Source organism: Phalacrocorax aristotelis, chromosome 7, assembly GCF_949628215.1.
Source record: "Phalacrocorax aristotelis chromosome 7, bGulAri2.1, whole genome shotgun sequence".
Lineage (NCBI taxonomy): Eukaryota > Metazoa > Chordata > Aves > Suliformes > Phalacrocoracidae > Phalacrocorax > Phalacrocorax aristotelis.
Genome location: NC_134282.1, coordinates 37,468,584 through 37,482,770, shown reverse-complemented (window position 1 = coordinate 37,482,770; position 14,187 = coordinate 37,468,584). Strand labels below are relative to the sequence as shown.

Sequence of the window (14,187 nt, the reverse complement as noted above, 5' to 3'; positions counted from 1 at the left end):
CCACAAAAACCCGAGGCACGGGGCGGGGGAGTGTTTCTAAACGCCTGGCTTTGCTCTTACCGGCTACGGCCGAGGGCTTTGCCCTCCGGCTGTCCGCAGCTCCGCACAGCGGGAACGTCTGCAGCCGGGGCGGAGCGGGCAGCCCGCAAGCAGGGACAGGGCTGAGGGCCGGGCCCACCTGTGCCACCTGCCGCCGAACGATACCGGCCCAACCGCCACACCGACCTTCCCCCTGCCCTACTCCCAGCCAGGGGAGAGGAGGAGGAGGACGAAGCAGCTCTTACCTGCTTCCCGCTGCTCCTCCCGCAAGCCCTTACTAACCGAGCTCCATCTTCCTCGGCCGGGGAGCGGGGGAAGGGAGGGGAGCCAGCCCAGCCGCTGCCGTCCCCTCCAGCTGCCGCTTTCCGTCACCGCTGTCCCCCCGCACGCGCTGCCCGGGGGAGCAGCCGGCTCTCGCCCGCCCTGCAGACGGCACCAGGAGACGGAAAGCCGAATCACCTCCCGCCGCCGCCTCCTTCCCATGAAGTCACCGGTCGCAGGACCCTCCCCTCGGCTGCCCGCAGCGGCCCAGGGAGCCGCGCTCCGCCCCGCGCCCGCCCCCGCGGCGGCCGGCCCCGCCGCACAGGGCCGAGCCCAGCCGCGGCACGGAGCCGGCCGGCGCCTCCCTCCCTCGCCCTTTTTGCGAGCTCGGCCTCGATGTCCCCCGCCGGGAAAGTGCCGGGAGAAGCAGGCGGCAGCACACAGCCCGGGAAGAGGGACCGCAGCCGACCCCGCAGCGCCAGCGCTCCTCCGCCCCCAGATGGTCCCACGGGAGCGGGAGATGGAAAGAGTTGCTTCCTTTCTGTATCCATCCTAGTTCTGGAAATGACTATGCCTAGTCTTGCCCTCTGCAAAGAGGGTATATTTTTCTAAGTTACTGCCTGTCGTGTGCCTTCTGTTTCCATACTTTGTGTTATTTGCTCAAAGGATGACAGCAAAGTTTACTTCAGCCTACAGCAACTTCTCAAATAACCTGGTTCCAGCTACCTCAATACACAGGCAGATGTATTCTATCTCACTTAGTTAAAACTGCCTCCCACACACCAAAGCAGTCTTTCGCTTCCACTCTTCTAGTAACACCAGAGTTGAAAAGGAAATGGATTAAGGAATACACCTCTAAGACTGAGCATTCCCTTTTTCTGCTTACTGTGACAAAAACAGAATCATGCAAGACAAAGAACTAGGCAAAATATGTGGGACAGAAGAAAAAAAATCATCACAGGAACTGGAGTACCTGTTCAAGGAAAGCCTCCTTATCTAGAAACACTGAGAATTCTCACCCAAAATCAGCCTACTACAGATGGACAAGCAATCAGTGACACATATAGCAACACTAAATCTTTAAGGAAACACCAGATGTAAACAAAACATCATAATACCAATGTCTGGAGAAGTACATCGGGTGACATATGAAGACAGTTTTGCAGATATGCATTTTCATATCATAGGCAAGTGAGGTTTGATAGTTAGGGAAGAAAAACATGAGTTACATTCTAGTTCTCTGCTAGAACCCCAACATCAGGTTAGAATATTGTTGAAACCCCCAAAAGAATCTCACCTTACCTTTGAACATTTCCTTTTGCAGCTAATGAGGACAGAAATTAAAATGTTTGAAAGAGTCCCCAACTATAACCTTTTGCTATAAATGCCATGAGCTACTGGCTTGTGGCATACAAACCATGACAGACAAAAAAACGCAACAGTCTTGTCCAATACTGTTTCAGGCCAGCATAAAATGAACTCTCATTGTTTGCCCTGCCCACCCTTTACTCTCTTTAGATAAATTCTTTATGCTCATGATTGATTATTTCTTAGGCAAGCAGAGTTCTCTGCTGTGCTCTCAAGTTCCTCCCAAAAGCAATAAAAGTTACGAGCGGAACATTTTGTTAGTTTTTCCACCAATGCAAAGTCCAGCATTTAAGTGTGGTAAAGAAAAATAGTGAAATGCATGGATAACACACTCAAAAAGAACTATAATTACCAAAAGAAGAGCTTTTTTTTTTCTTTGATACAGTCATCTGTATGGATTGTCCTACAGGTGATTCCTAGATGGTAAGAGTTCTATAAAAGACAAAAGTTTGCCAGAGTTTTGCCAGAAGACCTCTAGTCTATTTTCCTTGTGAAGGTAATCCACTTGTGAACCTGTGAAGAGACCCTCAGGTGGCTACTCCAGAGCTCTCAGGACTGAAGATACTCTAAAAGTAGTCACAGAAGCTATATAGGCCCAGGGATCAAACCACAGTTTGATGAAAGGCTCTAAGTTGGCCAACTAGTGATACAGAATCAGAGATTCATTTCGATGGCTGCTGCAAAAGAAGTGGCCAGTTCTCTTTCTTTCAGGCAAAGCTAGATATAACCTTATCAAAAGTCTGAAGGGCTTAGCAAAAGAGAGGGTGCCTAGACCCATGCAGGGAAAGGTTCTCATATTGAGGATTGAAGTTTCCTCATTCATCTTTTTCTTGCCACTAGCAAAACTTTTATGCCACCACTATGGGAAAACAAGAATGTTTCTAACAAAGTCCCAAATGAAGTGTAAAAATGCAGAGAGGCTGGATCTAGGAGAAGTGTTACCATATTTTGGGGACATTATGTTCTGCCTCCATGGAAGTGGTAGTATCTCCACTATTAGCAGTCCTAACTAATTCAAGAAACAAAATTCTTTTGTCCAAAGAGATGCAATGAATACTGCAATCTCCCATCTCAATATCTTCCCTCTCTTTAAATAGGAAAGCAGGTGCGATGTAGTCCACAAAGATCAGGAACCCAGAGATTACAAAGCCATTCAGAGATGTTAAATTCCCAGGCTTTTAGAGAAGACAAGCACACATATAACTGACATTCCCTGCAAAATCTATTTTATCTTTTCTGTGACCATACACAGATGCAGGGGTAAGAAAAGAAAGGAAAGTATCTTCACAGCTGATGCTCTACACTGTTCATTAATCCTGGCAGTTGAGTGGCTGTCAGCATAACATGACTCCGTAAGTAGACAGGTTCCCATCATGGCGAAAATGATCCCATTCCTCCTTGTCCATTCACAGAAAGCACTGCTATTGTGTTGTCTCTAATCACCTGTCCTGCATTGCTCTGGGTCGGAGGCAGAACTGATCACAAACTAAGCAAATTGCTTTGAGCTCAAAAATATTACAGTAAGATCAAACTGATTTCTTGACTAACACCAAACCAAAAGGTTGCCTTAGGTGTTCTCACCCTCCAAGGACAGAAGCCGGCATCAGCTTGTCTTTATAGGCACGTAGAGACAGAAGCAGGACACAGAATTATAGAATCATTAAGGTTAGAAAAAGACCTCTAGGATCATCAGTCTAAACATCAACCCAATACTACCATATCTCCTAAACCATGACCTGAAGTGCCACATCTACACGTCTTTTAAGTACCTCCAGGGATGGTGACTCCACCACCTCTCCGGGCAGCCTGTTCCAATGCCTGACCACTCTTTCAGTAAAGAAATTTTTCCTAATATCCAATCTAAACCTCCCCTGAAGCAGCTTGAAGCCATTTCCTCTTGTTCTATCACTAGTAACTTGGGAGAAGAGACCAACACCCACCTCACTACAACCTCCTCTCAGGTAGTTGTAGAGAGCAATCAGGTCTCCCCTTATTGCCTCCTCTTCTCCAGGCTAAACAGCCCCAGTTCCCTCAACCTCTCCTCATAAGATTTGCCTTCCAGACCCTTCACCAGCTTCGCTGCCCTTCTCTGGGCACACACTAGCAACTAAATGACCTTTGTGTAATGATGGGCTCAAAACTGAACACAGTATTTGAAGGGCGGCCTCACCAGGGCCGAGTACACACTCACGATCGCCTCCCTACTCCTGGTGCTCACACTATTCCTGATACAAGCCAGGATGCTGTTGGCCTTCCTGGCCACCTGGGCACACTGCTGGCTCATATTCAGCCAGCTGTTGACCAACGCCCTGAGGTGCTTCTCCGATGGGCAGCTTTCCAGCCACCCTCCCCCAAGCCTGCAGCGTTGCATGGGGTTGTTGTGGCCCAAGTGCAGGGCACAGCACTTGGCCTTGGTAAACCTCATACAATTGGCCACAGCCCATTGATCCAGCCTGTCCAGATCCCTCTGTAGAGCCCTCCTACCATTGAGCAGATCAACACTCCCGCGCAACTTGGTGTCATCTGCAAACTTACTGAGGGTGCACTTGATCTCCTCATCCAGATCACTGTTAAAGATATTAAACAAAACTGAACGCTGGGGGACACTGCTCGTGAATGGCTGCCAACTGCATTTAGCTCCATTCACCACAACTCTCTGGGCTCTGCCATCCAGCTTCTGCTCAATTAATGCTGACAAAAAGTCACAGGCGGACATCACCAGTATGAACACTTTAAGGTATTTCCTTGGAAAAAAGATGGAGGTGGACTTTGGTCTTCAGATGCCAGGTAGGTATTCAAGGGAGTATTGATCCAGTATTGATCTACCCAGCCTTTAAATTACTTACAACGCCATCACAATCTCACGTGATGTGACCAAGTATGGTTTTGTACACTTCAGAAATGCCCTCAAAAATGCTGTCCTTGGGAATGGTGTGAAAGAAGGTGTTTGTTTAATTATCCTGAGCCCCAGTTGAATGAAGGCATAAAAAGGGTATAAAAGCTGTTGCCCATAGTCTGATAAAGAACAGAACCCTAAATAAGCTTGTTTCATCAGCTTGATTCCTTGAGAACTTTGCTGTTATCAGGAGGTAGATGGTGAAGGCTTTTGTTGCAATTGACAACTCTAATGAAAAAGATCCGTACTGGAAATACCATAATCCTAGTAAGTATTCTAGGCATGCCCTGTGAACTGGATGTGTGCAGCTACCCGTACAGAGGGTTAAAAGGCACAAAAGGAGTCTCATGGATCTAAGTTAAATTTACTGAAACTAGATTCCACACTTTCACCTTGCACGTGCATTAAAAGCTACGCTGAAAGCTACTGCAAGTTAAATAAGAAATTATAATAACTAAAATGCTCTCAGGGTAAAAAGGCAGAGATGAAGCAACCAGCAGCTTCTTGTGGTTAATAAAAGGAGGAAAGCAAGAAGGAAGGCTGGCTTCCTCCTTCCCTCTTCTGTTCTATGTAGGGAAGAAAGACAAAACTGCAGGCCAAGGGTCCATCTCCCATGAAATATTTATACATATCAAAGGGAGTTTGTAAACTTATCAAATTCAAAGACAATGAAGAAACATTTTGCATTCTAATTGGGCAAAGTAACCTGTGCTCTTCAAGCAAAGAAGTGGTATTCCTAATAATACAGACTTTGACTGAAATTCTGTCAAAAGAAAGCATGCTGCAACAGTAATGGAATAAGCATTCTACAGCATGGTTTGAATTCCGGCAGTTGAAGCTGTTACAATTGGGGGGCAGGGGAGAAAAACCCAGATACAGCTCTACAAAATGTGTGCTACTAAAATATATATAAAGTTGATTTGAGTCCATACGCCCTTAGAAGGAGCACTCAACTTTTCAGGTATATACTGAAACTGAACACTTGGCTAAACAGAGACAGAGGTAAGAGGAAGACTTACTTAGTCTATAACTGTGACTTACTTAGTTGAATCTAAGCAGAACACAAATCCTGTGGGTACTGAACTTTGTAATCCAAAAATAAATGGTGAGGTATGATTGGCATCATTACAACTTTTCAAGTTGGTAACAAAATACTACTAAAATGTCAACCTTGCACTGATACAAAACATAGGAAGCCAAAAAAAAATTTGTTGTTTTCATTCTCTCATGATAAATTTATAGTATGACTACTGTGCTCATAGGGTTTGAGGTAATGCTGATAGGTTTTGAGGTATAATTAAGTCACCATTAAGAGTTTAACTGCAGCATTTGCAGACATACCCGAGTTAGCATTAATCTGGCTAACACAGGTAGCCATAGCAGAACAGCAATATCCATACACTGTTACTTAAATGGTGTACTATATTTCCGAGGACCCTCGTCTTTGAAGAGCTAGTATATAGAATTACAGTTTTTTCTAAAGAGATGTATGGAGTTTACACAGATATGCCATTTTGGTATAATATCCTCTAAAGCACAGAAACCACACATCCAGTTTCCATTACGTTGAGGCAGTAGAACTCCATTTTCTTTTATGGAAACAATATTTGGGTTGCACATTTAGTTTACTTTTCTGTTTCACTGTTGCTGGCATTATGGAATAATAAAACAAGTTTACAGTTCAATAATGGCATGTATTTACCATTGATCAAAACTACTGCTAAAGAGCTTTTTGTTAATGATCAAAGTGATATGACAAATTGTATTTCCAATAGGCACACACACACTAAAATAATGGTAGTGCAGTAACTGAAGGAGAAATAGTTTAAAAGGAGCAGCCTCTATATAACAGCAAATTTTTACTACACAGATGTGCTGACATTAATCATTGCAAACCATTTAAGAACATTTTATATATTCCAATTCATAAACTTGGATTTTTATTAAGTATATTGCAGTCATAAAAAAAAAAGTTGACAATTTATGAACCCTGTATTTTCCACTTTCTCTAAGTTTGCCTTTTTTCTTTTTATAGTATATGTATTTTCTTTTTATATCTACTTTTTAATATATATTCTGAGCTGAAATATTATATATACATGGTAATGGCACTGGTTTTACCTCCACCCGCCAAAAAAAAAACCAACAAAAAGTTTGGGGACAAATAGTTAATAGTTACTCAGGAATACTACATAGGCTTAAACACAAGAGTCTGGGAGACATTTAATTAGAAATCAGGCTAAAATCACCAATGTTCAGGTAGAAAGAAAGTTCATTTTACTAGTTTAGTTCCGGATTCTCTTGCCTTCTTTTATTCCCTTGTTCAAGGCTTTATCTTGCCTACATACCTTTGGCTCTCAAAATGCAATTTATAGAGAGGGAGAGATGTTTGCTTCCCCTTGTAGGATGCCACTGAACAGGCCTCCAGGTTGCTTTTTCTCAGCAGGGCTTCTTTATAGTGCAGCATTTTGCTTTCCCACAGTATTGCTACAGTTACAGCAACCATATGTATGCAGACTGTATCCCACAGATCCCTGCAATTCCCGTTTTATAAATGCAGCAATTACTCAGAGGTTAAATGATTTGAACAAGAGGAGATTCATTACCAGTCTGTGCCAAGAAGACGCAGAATCTAACTGCAGGCCTGCTCATGGTTCTTGAGAATTTTTTTAGACAAAATCTTGAAAACAGAAGCATTTAAACGTAAACATGTACCATAAGCATTTCATGACCTCTCAGACATTCTGCTGTTGGTACCGACAGGCAAAAAGACCTCTGTCACAGTTAGCATGATCTGTCTAGAGTTTTTTTTTAAAAAAAAAGTCAGTGACTAAGGTATTAACAACTACTTCAGTTACTACCTAATAGCCATTATAGACATTAGCTGCATAAATCCATCAAGTCTCCTTGCCCAGATCTCCAGCCTCTTTGGGAGTTTCTCATCAGCCTCACAGCCCTACTCAAGTCCTTCTTTCCTTGTCTCCTACTACCTCTCATGCTTCTGCCTTCCTAAGGCACAAAGTGATTTATAAAGATAAACCAGCACATATGGTAGCCACCTACAATGCATATTATCATCTCTAATTTCAGTTCTACCACTTTCCATCCATTCTGAACCTACGACAAGTTACACAGATTCCAGAAGGGACGCGAGGTGAGTTCTGGATGGAAAGCTTATGGAAAGTGAACCTAAGTTTGCAGTTATATTACCCAAAAGATAAGAATATTCGGTTTTATCATTCTGGACCTTTTTTAAGAGCTCTGGATAAACAATATTGGCAGATTAAACTAATAATTTCTCTTTCCTATACAGTAAGTACTCAGAAAATTCACTTCTATGCGACTCCACAGAAGAGTGTCAGATTATAGTGGTTTGGTTTTCATGGGGGGTTTTTTGGGAGTGGGGGGTCGGGGATGTGTTTTGTGGTTTTTTTTTGCTGGGGTTTTGTTTTCCTTTTGGGTGGGAGGGTTGGGGTTTTTTTTCATTCTTTAATGACAAGATTCATAGAAGTATAATGTGACATCTATGGTTTCATAGAGACATCTAAAGTTTCCAAACTTCAGTTTGGTCCTCAAAGCTCTATAAGACGAAGCTTGTAGGAGACAGCTACATTTAAACAGCAAGTAAATTCTACAAGAAAATCTGCAGTCCAAGTCATCCTTAGGAAGTTCATGAAGGGTGCAAGAACTTGATGCAGTTAATTAGCAGTTAAAGGAAAAATGTACTGAAGTCTAACAAGCCTATCATTTTCATTCTAACTGTATGAAGAGCTAGTGACGGATTACTGAATAAAAGAAGGCTCTAGGTTAAACTTACTAATGAACCCACACACTCACTCAATTTCTTCTGATGTTTTCACTAGTATCTCTTTATGGGTATGATGTGCAGAATAACGCAGTTGTGTTTCATGTCTGGTCACACAAATCCAGCCTAAATAACTATACTTCCAAATTTTTATTGAAAAGAGCTATTTCATACAGAATAATCAAAAGACAGAATTGATACAATTTAGTGGACAAAATGAGCTGAAATTAAAACGTGCTGAATCTTTAACTTTAGGAATAAGTGTTTCCTGCAAACATTTTCTGTGTATATATCTCCTTCCTTGAATTAATTTGATGTTTTCTTCATCTGTCATACTTTTTCCTTCAGTCTATCCACATTTCTACACCTCACTGATAGCAAGAAGCTCCTTAGAGGACCACAGACATCCTGAAGCTAACAAGAAGGTAGATACAGATATGCCAAAACAAATTGTGGAATGAGGTATCTAGTCAAGCTTCATTTGTCTGCATTAGATATATTGCCTTTATAAGACAACTTTATTTCTATTCCATGTCTTTCATCTTTAATGTAATGAAGCTTCTACTTTAAACTCCCACTTCAGAAAACATGGAAACTGGGGCAAAGCTGTTAAAGACAAGTTATATTCCACAACTTACACTATATACAACAGAAATGCAAATTGGATTCCTTCTAATAAATGTAATTTAGAAAAAAACAAATGTGCTGGTTTTGGCTGAGAAGGGGTTAATTCTCCTCACTGTGGGGGTCAGCTACCTTTCCAGCTTCCCGCGCTCTGCCGCGTGGCGTGGCAGGGGGGGCTGGGAGGGGCAGGGCCATGGTGGGGGCGGCTGACCCCGACTGGCCAATGGCAGGTTCATTCCATACCATGTGACACCATGACCAGTATATTGAGGGGGGGCAGTGGCAGCGCGGGGGCGGCGCGGCGTCGGGTCGGCGGGCGGCGAGCGGCTGCGGCGCGTGCGGTTTGTTCCGGCGGTTCGTTCCCCCTCTCCCCTCCCCTCCCTTCCCCCCTCCCCCGGGGCTTTGCGCCTCTCATTGTTCTCCTTCACATTGCATTTCTACTGTTGTTTCTTTTAATTTTCATTATTAAACTGTTCTTATCCCAACCCACGAGCGTTACCCTTCTGATTCTCTCCCCCATCTACCGGTGGGGGAGTGAGCGAGCGACTGTGTGGGGCTGAGCTGCCGCTAAACCACGACAGTCTTTTTGGCGCCCGACGTGGGGCACGAGGGTTGGAGATAACAACAGCTGCTGGTCACAGCACCATGTTGTCCTTTTTGCAGTGGGTGTTAAAAATCGGTGTTGGTTGTTTGAGTCTGCTGTGTTCTGCTGTGATTAGTAATGTTTTGCCTACGAGATTTGTTATACAAACACTCGTTTTCAGCTTTACCTGGTATTTGGGGTTTTTGCTGAAACCGTTACTGTACTTCGGATACCACCTTGTTGAGGCAATTAGCAATTATACCTCCTCCTCTGAGAGATTTTATATGGAGGAAATACAGAATAATACCTTTGCAACTTTGTTCTATGATGTCTGTGCCTTTGTTACAACAACGTTTTTGTATCTTGAACATCCTTGGGTGGTTAAGGTGCAGTCATTGTTAGTTTTTGGGCATGTTGTTTTGGTTTTGACTAAGCAACTTAAGAATATCACCCAGAAATCTGCCCCGAGGCTTGATAGTTACGAGTGGCAGGGCATGTGGGATAGCATGGGCAAATACCTAGGGCAGTGGGCACCCCCAGTGTTTTGGAGTTTCACCCCCGAGCAAGTGCAGAATCCTAAAAAACTAGTAGAATATTTGGAAAAAGTATGTTGTTACGCTGGGAACTCCAGAGAGACACAGATAACTGCAACGTGCTGGGGTCTGGCCCATGCATACCGAGCCCTGCTCAACAGTATTCAGTGCCCCCAGGGGGAAGAGAATGTCTCTGGATTGAAATGCAAAGTGACTGGCACTGTAGACAATCCAGCCCTGACAACAGGCACTGCAGCCACTCAAACCCCCACAACAAGTACCGGAGCTAGCTCAGAAAATAAACCCGTACCAGTATCAGTTGCCCCCATACATAAGACGAAATATTGGAAGCGGACATCAACTCGTTTAGAACGGGATGATGAAGAACCAGGGCCATCGCGGGGAGAGGAGGGAGAAGTAATAAATGAAATAGAGACCACCCGATCCCTGTCTTTAAGCGAGTTGCGAGATATGCGAAAAGATTATAGCCGTCGTTCAGGTGAGCACATTGCCACCTGGCTGCTCCGATGCTGGGATAATGGGGCCAGTAGCCTGGAACTAGAGGGAAAAGAAGCCAAACAATTGGGATCCCTTTCTGGGGAAGGGGGCGTTGACAAAGCAATTGGAAAAAAACCACAAGCCCTCAGCCTCTGGAGGCGACTCCTGTCTGGAGTGAAGGAAAGGTATCCCTTTAAAGAAGATGTTACATATCGCCCAGGAAAATGGACAACTATGGAGAAAGGCATCCAGTATCTCAGGGAATTAGCTGTGTTTGAGGTGATTTATGGTGACCTGGATGATCAACGGTCATCCAAAGATCCAGATGAAGCCGAGTGCACACGACCCATGTGGCGGAAGTTTGTACGGAGCGCACCATCTTCGCATGCAAACTCATTGGCAGTGATGTCCTGGAAAGATGACGAGACACCAACGGTGGCAGAGGTGATAGATAGGCTCCGGGATTATGACACAAATATCTCTTCCTCGCTTGTCTCTGCTGTGGAGAAACTATCCCAAGAGGTCCAGCAACTCAAAGAAGATCTGTCCTACTCCCCACCTCGACAGAGCAGTGTCTCAGCTGTTAGGAATAAGCGTCCTTTGGCTCAAAGAAGGGGATACACACCACGGGCCACCCTATGGTTCTACCTGCGTGACCACGGAGAGGACATGATGAGGTGGGATGGCAAGCCTACTTCGACCCTACAGGCACGAGTACATGAACTGCAAGGAAGAACAGTCACTCAGGGAGGCTCTTCCAGGAAAGCTGCTGCTCCAGTTTCCAGCGAGCAAGTCCCCAGACAGAGGAGTAGAAGCGCAGATTTTATTTCTAAGTGTAATAGAGGGACTCCTGATTCACATTTACAGGAAGTGAGTTGTGACTGCCATGATCAGGACTAGAGGGGCCCTGCCTCCAGCCGGGTGGAGGAAAGGGATAACCGGGCTTACTGGACTGTGTGGATCCGATGGCCTGGCACGTCCGACCCACAGGAGTATAAAGCTTTAGTGGACACCGGCGCACAGTGCACCTTAATGCCATCAAACTATATAGGGGCAGAACCCATCAGCATTGCTGGAGTGACAGGGGGATCCCAAGAGCTAACTGTATTGGAGGCCGAAGTGAGCCTAACTGGCAATGAGTGGCAGAAGCACCCCATTGTGACTGGCCCAGAGGCTCCGTGCATCCTTGGTATAGACTACCTCAGGAGAGGGTATTTCAAGGACCCAAAAGGTTACAAGTGGGCTTTTGGTGTAGCTGCCTTGGAGACGGAGGAAACTGAACAGCTGTCTACCTTGCCCGGTCTCTCAAAGGACCCTTCTGTGGTGGGGTTGCTGAAGGTCAAAGAACAACAGGTGCCAATCGCCACCACAACAGTGCACCGGCGGCAATATCGCACCAACAGAGACTCTCTGATCCCCATCCATAAACTCATTCACCAACTGAGGAGCCAAGGAGTCATCAGTAAGACCCACTCACCCTTTAACAGTCCCATATGGCCAGTCCGGAAGTCTAATGGAGAGTGGAGACTAACAGTAGACTATCGTGGCCTGAATGAAGTCACTCCACCGTTGAGTGCTGCTGTGCCAGACATGCTAGAACTTCAATACGAACTGGAGTCAAAGGCGGCCAAGTGGTATGCCACAATTGATATTGCTAATGCATTCTTCTCAATCCCTCTGGCAGCAGAGTGCAGGCCACAGTTTGCTTTCACATGGAGGGGCGTCCAGTACACCTGGAATCGACTGCCCCAGGGGTGGAAACACAGTCCTACCATTTGCCATGGACTGATTCAGACTGTACTGGAACAGGGAGAAGCTCCAGAACACCTTCAATACATTGATGACATCATTGTGTGGGGCAGCACAGCAGAAGAAGTTTTTGAGAAAGGTGAGAAAATAGTCCAAATCCTTCTGAAAGCTGGTTTTGCCATAAAACAAAGTAAGGTGAAGGGACCTGCACGAGAAATCCAGTTCTTAGGAATTAAATGGCAAGACGGTCGTCGTCAGATTCCAATGGATGTGATCAACAAAATAGCAGCCATGTCTCCACCAACTAGCAAAAAGGAAACACAAGCTTTCTTGGGCGTTGTGGGTTTTTGGAGAATGCATATTCCAAATTACAGTCTGATCGTGAGCCCTCTCTATCAAGTGACCCGGAAAAAGAATGATTTCAAATGGGGCCCTGAGCAACGACAAGCCTTTGAACAGATTAAACGAGAAATAGTCCATGCAGTAGCTCTTGGGCCAGTCCGGGCAGGACAAGATGTAAAAAATGTGCTCTACACTGCAGCCGGGGAGAATGGCCCTACCTGGAGTCTCTGGCAGAAAGCACCTGGGGAGACCCGGGGTCGACCCCTAGGGTTTTGGAGTCGGGGATACAGAGGGTCTGAAGCCCGCTATACTCCAACTGAAAAAGAGATATTGGCAGCATATGAAGGGGTTCGAGCTGCTTCAGAAGTGGTTGGTACTGAAGCACAGTTGCTCCTGGCACCCCGACTGCCAGTGCTGGGCTGGATGTTCAAAGGAAACATCCCCTCTACACACCATGCAACTGATGCTACGTGGAGTAAATGGGTTGCACTGATCACCCAGCGGGCTCGAGTAGGAAACCCCAGTCGCCCAGGAATCTTGGAAGTGATTATGGACTGGCCAGAAGGCAAAGATTTTGGATTATCACCAGAGGAGGAGGTGACACGTGCTGAAGAAGCCCCACTGTATAACAAACTGCCAGAAGATGAGAAGCAATATGCCCTGTTCACTGATGGGTCCTGTCGCCTTGTGGGAAAGCACCGGAGATGGAAGGCTGCTGTATGGAGTCCTACACGACAAGTAGCAGAAACTGCTGAAGGAGAAGGTGAATCGAGCCAGTTTGCAGAGGTAAAGGCCATCCAGCTGGCCTTAGACATCGCTGAACGGGAAAAGTGGCCAGTGCTCTATCTCTATACTGACTCCTGGATGGTGGCAAATGCCCTGTGGGGCTGGCTGCAGCAATGGAAGCAAAGCAACTGGCAGCGCAGAGGCAAACCCATCTGGGCTGCCACATTGTGGCAAGATATTGCTGCCCGGGTAGAGAAACTGGTTGTAAAGGTACGGCATGTGGATGCTCACGTCCCCAAGAGTCGGGCCACTGAAGAACATCGAAACAACCAGCAGGTAGATCGGGCTGCCAAGATTGAAGTGGCTGAGGTGGATCTGGACTGGCAGCATAAGGGTGAACTATTTCTAGCTCGGTGGGCCCATGACACCTCAGGCCATCAAGGGAGAGATGCAACATACAGGTGGGCTCGTGATCGAGGGGTGGACTTGACCATGGGTATTATTGCACAGGTTATCCACGAATGTGACACATGCGCTGCAATCAAGCAAGCGAAGCGGGTAAAGCCTCTGTGGTATGGGGGACGATGGCTGAAATATAAATATGGGGAGGCCTGGCAAATTGACTATATCACACTCCCACAGACCCGCCAAGGCAAGCGCCATGTGCTTACAATGGTAGAAACAACGACTGGCTGGCTGGAAACATATCCTGTCCCCCATGCCACTGCCCGGAACACTATCCTGGGTCTTGAGAAACAAGTCC

At 45.7% G+C, this 14,187-nt stretch overlaps 1 protein-coding gene across 6 annotated transcripts in view; it reads right to left on the bottom strand.

Annotated features, from left to right (window-relative positions):
* Positions 1–540, bottom strand: part of OTUD7A (OTU deubiquitinase 7A) — a 149,070-nt gene extending 148,530 nt beyond the window's left edge. For 2 of the 6 annotated variants that reach the window (XM_075100136.1, XM_075100142.1), the window contains exon 1: positions 285–382. The gene's annotated coding sequence lies outside the window, so the exon portion shown is untranslated. Of the gene's footprint in view, positions 1–284 lie in introns of all 6 variants that reach the window. The other 4 variants (XM_075100135.1, XM_075100137.1, XM_075100139.1 and 1 more) reach the window with 4 other exon arrangements.
* Positions 541–14,187: the final 13,647 nt, after the last annotated feature.